Raw genomic sequence first — 9731 nt, forward strand, 5'->3', positions numbered from 1 at the left:
TGCAAATTTTAAGTTAAACGTTTCATCGTTCATAAACTGGTTTACCTTTACGAATATGATTCTTAGAGTAAATTGTCAGCAGATGCGATGAACTAATGCATAGTACAGAGATCTTTATCGGCATAGTGGAATGTGATTAATGTAAAGATGATGTTACTTGAGTTTTGTTGTGTATACATGAGCGTGGGGTTGTTTTTATTTTTGTTCATTTAGTGGTTTGTGTGTGTGTGTTTGTTATTCGCGGATGGTTTATTTGGCTGGATGAGGTGTTGTTTTCAATAAAGGCACATGTGTTTTTGTTGTTGTAGGAATGTTTTGGCTTTGCTTGGTTTTGTTTGGCATGCTTCAGTTGTATAGTTGGCGTTGGCGTGGGCTGTTGCATCTTTTAAGTAGGTATGCAACAAGGGAATATAAAGGCATGGAATATTTTGGATTTTTGAGACATATATTGGTGTTTGTTTATTAAACCTTTTAAATGAAAGTTATTAATATTTTATCGGTAGTTTAGAAAAAAGTTATTAAGAATATTTAGGAAAATATGTTGATTGTATTGAAAGTGTATTGAAATTTTTATTATTCTATGTAAAAAAATAATATTCAATTCCAGATGAATTTGGAAAATTTTTCTTATATGTCAGCGTATAGTTTATTCATAAATTGGTAAGTAGTTTTTTAATATTACTTTCTTTTAAAAATAATATTTTTTATGTATATTATTATTTGTTAATTAATTTTTTGGAAACCAGTTTAATGTTTTTCTTTGTTGTAAAAACAATATTTGATTTCAGAGCAACTCCAGATGGATTCGAACAATTTAAAAAAATAGAGAATTGGTAAGTTTTCTTTTAAAAATTGGCTTTCTCTCAACTAGAATATTTACGTTTTTATGACCTTTTTATAATCAAAATTACAGGTTTTTAATACCTTATTTTAGTATTTCTTTAATCAAATTTTTTGGAAACCAATGTAATATTTTTAATGTAAAAACAAATATTTAATTTCGGAATAACCCCTTAAAATTTGGACACATTTTTAGTACTCCTTTGCCTGTAATTTAATAGTGAATTGGTAAGGATTCTTTCACTTTCTTTTAACCCTGGACAGCCATCCTTATTTTTTGTACATTAACGTCATCCTACGTCATTTTGACTACGGCTGATTTTCATCGTGAGCGAAAAAGTGATCCAAACTTGAAATTATTTTCTTATTCAATTTGGTTTTAAGTAGTATATAATAAAAATTCATAAAACGGTCCAATTAGTATAACTTAAATTTACCATTTCCCAATAGACTAAAATGCATTTTAAATCGAAAATGAAATTACGTGTCGTCATTTTGACGAATGATGACTGTCTAGGGATATCAAGAATATTTGGTTTTCTATGCATATTATTATTTTTTTCATTAGATTTTTTGAAAACCTATTTAATAATTTTATTTAATGTAAAAAATAAATATTTAATTTCAGAGTAACCCAAATAAATTTGGACAACTTTTTATATTTCCCCTCAGCGTACAATTTAATAGAGAATTGGTAAGTTTTATATTAAAACTTTGGCTTTCTTTCAACTAGAATATTTATTTTATTAGATCCTTCACATCGATAACAACACAGTTTTATGAGTTTATTTAGAATACTTCATTATTTCTCTAATTGTTTCAGGTACAAATTTTATGAGATACGTTTTCCAAAGAAAAGTTGAATTCCTTACACCATTTGATAAAATGGCCTCAAATATGGTAAGTTACAAGCTAAAATGAAGAATTAAAAATTATATTTCATTACATGGTGTTAATTTTTAACAATTTTCATTATTGTTCCCATTTTTTCCAGAAAGGTATGTGAAAAAATTACCTACGATGACTAAAAAAAGGATAAGTCAAAATGTCCAAACAGCGGGTTCAAATGGACTACTCTCTGTTCCACGTGGTCATAATTTTTATTCACAAAAAAATTGTATTAAGAACTTTCATCATAAGTTTTTATAATAAAGTAGTTTTGCTTAAAGAAAGTTTCATTTTAATGTATGAAAATTTTCATAATAGTAAAACGGTTTGTTGTTCCTTTAATTATTTAATTTCTCTGTACTGTGGAATGAATGATTTAAAAATAGTTTAGTCGTCGACATTTTAAAGAGACTGTTAACCAATTTTAATTATCGGGTTTCCCACAAAATAAGCAAGTAAACCAAAAGAATACTGACTTTTTAACTTGGTAGGGGTATATAAATCTTATGGTGTTGTAAAAATGAACGAAACTACAATGTTATAGATTAACTAAAATTTAAGAGAATTATAAACTAGACAAGTTGAAAAAAATCTTAAGGGCTAAATCATGGTCAATATTACTACAGTTTAGTTCATTTTGCAATGGAAAAGGGTTCACTGTTTTTTCAGTGTAGAAATAAAATATTGACAAAATTCTCTACAGGAATAAAATTTACCACACATTGTTAAAGATCAAGCCTTGCCGGTTTCTAATTTCCTCCTCTAGAGCCACCAAAATGTAAAAATTATTACAAATTGTGTTGAGTGAAAATGTCCTACATTGTGGCCCTACGTCCCTACAAGACGCTAAATATTAGAAAAACCCTACATATAGGGAATTTCCCCTACTTTTAGCAACACTGGCTGTGTTGATATTGCGCCTACGGAGTTAGTATGCCACTAATATTGAGCCCATTATTAAAAAAGAGAAAATCGTTAAATTAGTGTGGGTAATAAATACAAATTTGTAAAAATCGAGCAATATTCTTATGTAAGAGCTACATGTAAATCTGAACCAATTTGCATAATATTTTGCGGGTTTGATTAATACCACAAAAGGTTACCTTGTGCAAGATTTGAGTAAGATCAGTTAAGAAATGAGACCTGTATGGTCAAACATAAGGTTATTAGGGACGAATTTTTCAAAATGGGGTGATACATATATGGGAGCCATATCTACATCTGAACCGATTTCGATGAAATTTTGCACATATAGTTAGTACTATAGAGGACTGGATCTAGCTAAGTTTTAGTAAGATCGGTTAATAAATAAGGGTTCTATGGCCAAATTTGGGAAAATCGGGCTATACATATACATGGGAGCTATATCTAAATCTGAAACGATTTCGATGATTTTTTGCACATATAGTTAGTGCTATAGAAGACTACATTTAGCCAAATTTGGGTAAGATCCGTTGATAAATAAGGGTTTTATGGCCAAATTTAGAAAAATCGGGCGGTACATATATATGGGAGCTATAGCTAAATCTGAACCGATTTCGATGATTTTTTGCACATATAGTTAGTGCTATAGAAGATTATATTTAGCCAACTTTGAGTAAGATCGGTTGATAAATAAAGGTTTTGTGGCAAAATTTGAGAAAATCGGGCGATACATATATATGAGAGCTATATCAAAATCTGAATCGATTTGGATGAAATTTTGCAGACTTGAAGGGCGATGGAAAAGATTACCTTTTGCCAAATTTGGTGACGATCCGTTTGAAAAAAAGCGCAGCGTGACACCATTTGTCGAAATCGGGCGATACATATATATGGGAGCTATATCTAAATTTGATCCGATTTCTTCCAAATTCAATAGCGTTCGTCCTTGTGCCCAAAAAACTGCCTGTACCAAATTTCATCAAAATCGGTTAATAATTGCGACCGGAATCCTGTGAACAACAAATACATGGACAGACGGACGGACGGACACCAAGCGCTAGATCGACTCAGGAGGTGATTCTGAGTCGATAGGTATATATTTTATAGGGTCTAAAATCAATATTTCTGGTAGGCACATTTTTTGGCCGATCAAACTTATTATACCCTGACCACTATGTGGTTTAGGGTATAAAAAATACGAAACTTTGACGTTTTTGGGGCACGGAACAATTTTTTTTCAAAAATTTCGATTTTTTGGGAATTAAAAATATAAATTGAATCCTTCAATAACTTTTGAACTAATTGCGATATCGTTATGACTTTTATTGATTTTTGCAGGGAAATTTGTCTTAAGAAATATTGCTGAATATACCATGCCCAAAATTGGTATCAAAAATCCCCAAAGTGGGGATGTATTGAAAAAACGTTATTTTTTTTGTAATTTGCATATTTCTCAGATGTTTACTGGTAGGATGTTGAAACCTTTTACAGTTATTTAGTGGACACATAGGGCTTTTTAGAAAACAGATCGGCTTAGCAATCGGTGCTTTGCCGATGAGAATTTTTGAAAACAAAATTTTTTTCTTTTTGAAAAATTGCCGATTTTGGGAGGAGAATAACTCATATACTACTTGACCAAAATGGACGATAAAATCTTGGAACGTATCGTTACATGGTCGCCTATAAGAAAAAAATAAAAGAAGATTGGGAGAAATCTATATAAAAAATGTTACGACAGAATGAATGTATGTGCTTTGTTCCAAGAAAAGGGTCAAAATTCTATATTTTTGAAATTCTAATTTGTGGACTTTACAACTTTTTATCTAAAGTACATGGGTCAAAAACAGAACTTCTAGATTACAAATACTGACCACACTATGTCAAAATTTTGTAAAAAAATAAATTGTAGGTCCCATATACTTGCAAACGATAAAAGATAATTACACATCGCAAGCAGACTTTTTGTAGAGCTTTACAAGTTCTGCCAAAAATTATCGAAATCGGTTCAAAATTGCGGAGTTTACAGCTAAAACAAAATTTCATACCCCCGAGGTGACCAACTTTCAACGCCTACAGGTCAGCTCGTGGACCCACTAGGGACCCACAAATTGGCAAACTTGGAGGAAAAGAAGACTTCAGCTTTCACATACAGAAAAAACTATGTTGCTATCTTTATCCGTTCAAAAGTTACAGAATTATTTCCAAAAAAAAAAGAGATTTGGAACCACTGTGCAGCGTCTTTAAGACTATGTTTGGAGCGAGTTGGCAGTAAACATTTTAATTAATAATTTGTTATAAAATTATTCATGATTTAACAATAATAAAAACGAATGGCAAATTATACTACAAGAGAAGCATTCTTGTATCATTATGCAAAAACATCTTTAAATGCCTTTTGAAAATCGATAATGAGTTAAGTTCTTTATATTATCAGGAATACTGTTATACTCAATACAACCATTGTGCCCTATTCTTTGTTTTGTAACTTCAAGACGACACCTTTTTACTCTCAAGTTAGAGCCATATCGAGTATTAAAAGCAGATTGACTAACAGTAAATTCAATGGGATTAGGAATTAAGTTTCTAACTGATTTAAACATATGGGTAGTCAACTGCATCTTATATAAACCATGTATGGGTAGAGTTAATTTACACACATCCTCGTCACAGAAAGATTATTTGCGATTTTAAGTGCTTTGTTTTGTAATCTCTGAAGACATTTCAGTTGAGCGTTCTTTTTATATGCATAGATCATAGGTAGATAATTGAAGTGACTATGTTTTAAAGCATTGTAAAGCAACAATATCAATTGCTGGAGCTACTTTGGCTTTCCATTCTTGTATATGCAGATTCCACAACAAATTGCTCGGAAAGTGCATTCCTAAGTATTTTATCATATTTGTCTCACGAATTTCAGTCCCATCAGCATGGATTGTAAATAATTCATCATTTTCAGTACAATGTGGACGAAAGGGCATTATCTTTGTCTTTTCTGGATTCAAGAAAATTTGTTCAATCTGCAGTATTCATGAATCTTATTAATATCAGTTTCCATTTGGCATTTTACTATAACATTATGATTATAAGGATAAAACAGTGATATATCATCTGCATACATTAATATTAGAGATATCAGATTGTGAAAAGTAATGGACCCAACACACTACCTTGAGGTACACCATGTTCAACAACTCCGATTTCACTTTTATGCCCTGTTCCTGTATATCGAACGAAAACCAGTTCGAATGAAAGGCAGTCACTCGAATTCGAATGAATTTGGGTTTATCTATTTTTGAAAGTTCGATTCATTTGTATGAGAATACATTGATTATTAAAAATGAGCATTTTTAAATTTTTGGCCTGAGAATTCATTCAAATGTTAACAATGCTTTTACTTTTTTCTTGGCACTTATTGTATATGTTCGTTTATTACTCGACAACAAAATATGAAGTGACTTGCCTTTCGAAATAAAAGAACAAAAATCAAATTTCTTTCGTTTGGAATACGAAAGAAAGCTTTCGTTCGATATACAGGAACAGGCTATTAATGTAATTTGCTTCCACAAAGTGTTTCCTTCCTTCAATAATTGGATCGCCTTCTCTTTCAGACCATAGTATTTCAGCTTTTCCAATAACACTGAAAAAAAGTGTCTCGTAAATTTAAGAAGATTTTTACAATAATTTATTACAAGAATTTTCCAGAATTTTAGTTCATTTTTCGTATCTTCAACGAAAATTAACTACTCGAAAGGAAATTTTACAAATTCTAAGTAGCAATCGTTTAGTTCATGGCCTACAAAATACGATCAAATTTTACTTAAAAAATTTCTTAACTGGTAGTTAAAAATTCGTTTGTCATGCTATAAAACTACTTGTGAAATGTAAAGTATTTTCGAAATAATAAGTGCAATTGACTATAAGATTTTTTGTATGTATGTAATTAAATTTATAGACATTTTCGTCAAAAATGGAAGATAACATTTCATGAACATTTTGCAACTTTTAACCCTTCTGCTATGTTTCGAAATATGCCACACATATTATGTTTTGGGTCAATTTGAACCACCCATATAATCTCAACGTAATTAAAAAAAATGGATGCTTATTTAGTTTACATTACTTTTATTGTTGACGTTGTGTTTTTAAATCAAACTATGTACATAAATACAAAAATTCATTACATATGTGTCAGAAATTATAATATATAGCAGTCTTTTATTGACAATTTTTGCAAACTGTATTGCTGTGTTCTTTGCAAACAAGGTGATTGCAGGTGTTGCACACAGTTGAATATTTGTTTGCGTTTTTTGTTTGTTGGCAAACGAAACAACGCTGCCTCTTTCGTGAAGTTCCAGGGCTTTCAATATTACACTGAGATGAGGTTGCTTCTGAAGACTGATGTGGCTGTTGGATACTTTTGACAACGGTTTTAGCCGATGCGCCGCACGGTAGTTTCTCCCTTCGCAAAATTTGGGGCTTGATCATCTGGTTCGCAAGATCTTCCAGAAAAAGCCTGCGCTTAAAAGGCTTGTTGGAATTCCCGGAAGGATTTATTTCTGTCCATATGACATAAGCGTTGTATGCTGAAACATCTATGATATTTGAAAATAATGCAACCGGCCAACGTTTAGTTTGACGTTTGCACGTATAGTTAGCTACAACTTGGTCAAGTGCATCTACTCCAGCCTTAGTTTTATTGTAATGACGTATTATTTCGGGCTTTTTCTTATCTTCATCGCTTACAGCAGCAGAATGATGAAGAGAGCTCAGCGCAATTACGAACTTATAATTCTTGGGTACATAGGACACAATAGTTAACGCATTTGTGAATAAAAATTCGCTATGAAATACATCCTTCTTTTTAATGTCAATGATTTTAGCTGGCAAAAAGTATTATTTTTTCTGACTGTACCTACTAAAGTTATATTTCGACGAAGTAATTGCAAGACCAGGTTATGCGTTGTAAAGAAATTATCACACGTAATGGTATGTCCTCTGGGAAGTGACTCTGACAGAGATAAGACAACACGTTCACCTGGTTTATATGTGTATAAGAATATACGAGAACATTATATACGCTAAACGTTATACTTTGTTCCATGAATAACTTGATTGATTTTTTTCTGGCTGCGCATTTCTTTGCCGACTCAAATAAACGTCCACGTTCCACGCATATTCGCTCGTCGAATCACATAGGGCCCATATACATCATGCATTATTTTCAATTTGCTATTTTACCTCATTAAATTCGCACACAAGCTCTTGGTGGGTCAAATTGACCCAAAACATAATAAGTGTTACAAAAACATAAATATCGGGTCACCGCTGAAACAAAAAAAATTTTTTGTATCGTTTCTATGCAAAAACGATGCTTTTAAATAACGTTATGAATAGAAAAAAATGAGCTGGTGCATTCCATTAGTCCTGAGCAGAATTATTAAGAGATTTCTATTGAAATTGGGTCATATTGACCCAAACATAGCAGAAGGGTTAAGTTAAACGTTTCATCGTTCATAAACTGGTGTGCCTTTACGAATATGATTCTTAGAGTAAATTGTCAGCAGATGCGATGAACTAATGCATAGTACAGAGATCTTTATCGGCATAGTGGAATGTGATTAATGTAAAGATGATGTTACTTGAGTTTTGTTGTGTATACATGAGCGTGGGGTTGTTTTTATTTTTGTTCATTTAGTGGTTTGTGTGTGTGTTTGTTATTCGCGGATGGTTTATTTGGCTGGATCAAAGATAATAAAAGAAGAAGATGGGAGATTGGCTACTGAGCACATCAAACCATTTACCACATTAGTTTAACACTCGAACCAAACGCGTATACGACAAGGATTGACATAGCATTAAAATGCAAATAAAAAGAAATTAAGAGCACGAAATAAATTTCCATAAAGGGGAAAATGTAATTTTTTTTTGTTGTTGCCTAAAATTTTACATTGTTGCATTAAGAAAATTACATTTATCATTTTAAAAATAAAAACGAAAAACAACTAAATGATTACAAACATGTATTAAACTAATCTGGTAAATTCAACATTTGGTATGACGCAAGCCAATCTCCCATCTTCCTCTTTTATTATCTTTGGGCTGGATGAGGTGTTGTTTTCAATAAAGGCACATGTGTTTTTGTTGTTTAGGAATGTTTTGGCTTTGCTTGGTTTTGTTTGGCATGCTTCAGTTGTATAGTTGGCGTGAGCTGTTGCATCTTTTAAGTAGGTATGCAACAAGGGAATATAAAGGCATGGAATATTTTGGATTTTTGTTTGTTTATTAAACCTATTAAATGAAAGTTATTAATATTTTATCGGTAGTTTAGAAAAAAGTTATTAAGAATATTTAGGAAAATGTGTTGAAATTGAAAGTGTATTGAAATTTTTATTATTCTATGTAAAGAATTAATATTCAATTCCAGGTGAATTTGGAAAATTTTTGTTATATCTCAGCGTATAGTTCATTCATAAATTGGTAAGTATTTTTTTAAAATGACGTTCTTTTAAAAATAATATTTTTTAAGTATATTATTATTTGTTAATTAATTTTTTTTTGGAAACCATTTTGTTGTAAAAACAATATTTAATTTCAGAGCAACTCCAGATGGATTCGAACAAATTTAAAAATAGAGAATTGGTAAGTTTTCTTTTAAATATTGGCTTTATTTCAACTAGAATATTTACGTTTTTGTTACTTTTTTATCAACAAAATTACAGGTTTTTAATACCTTATTTTAGTATTTCTTTAATCAATTTTTTTGGAAACCAATGTTATATTTTTAATGTAAAAACAAATATTTAATTTCAGAATAACCCCTTAAAAATTTGGACAAATTTTTAGTAATCCTTTGCCTGTAATTTAATAGTGAATTGGTAAGTTAAAGAACTTTCATTTAACAAGAATATTTGGTTTTTTATGCATATTATTATTTTTTTTCATTAGATTTTTTGAAAACCTATTTAATAATTTAAAATAAATATTTAATTTCAGAGTAACCCAAATAAATTTGGACAATTTTTTATATTTCCTCTCAGCGTACCATTTAATAGAAAATTGGGAAGTTTTATATTAAAACT

Source organism: Haematobia irritans, chromosome 2, assembly GCF_050003625.1.
Source record: "Haematobia irritans isolate KBUSLIRL chromosome 2, ASM5000362v1, whole genome shotgun sequence".
Lineage (NCBI taxonomy): Eukaryota > Metazoa > Arthropoda > Insecta > Diptera > Muscidae > Haematobia > Haematobia irritans.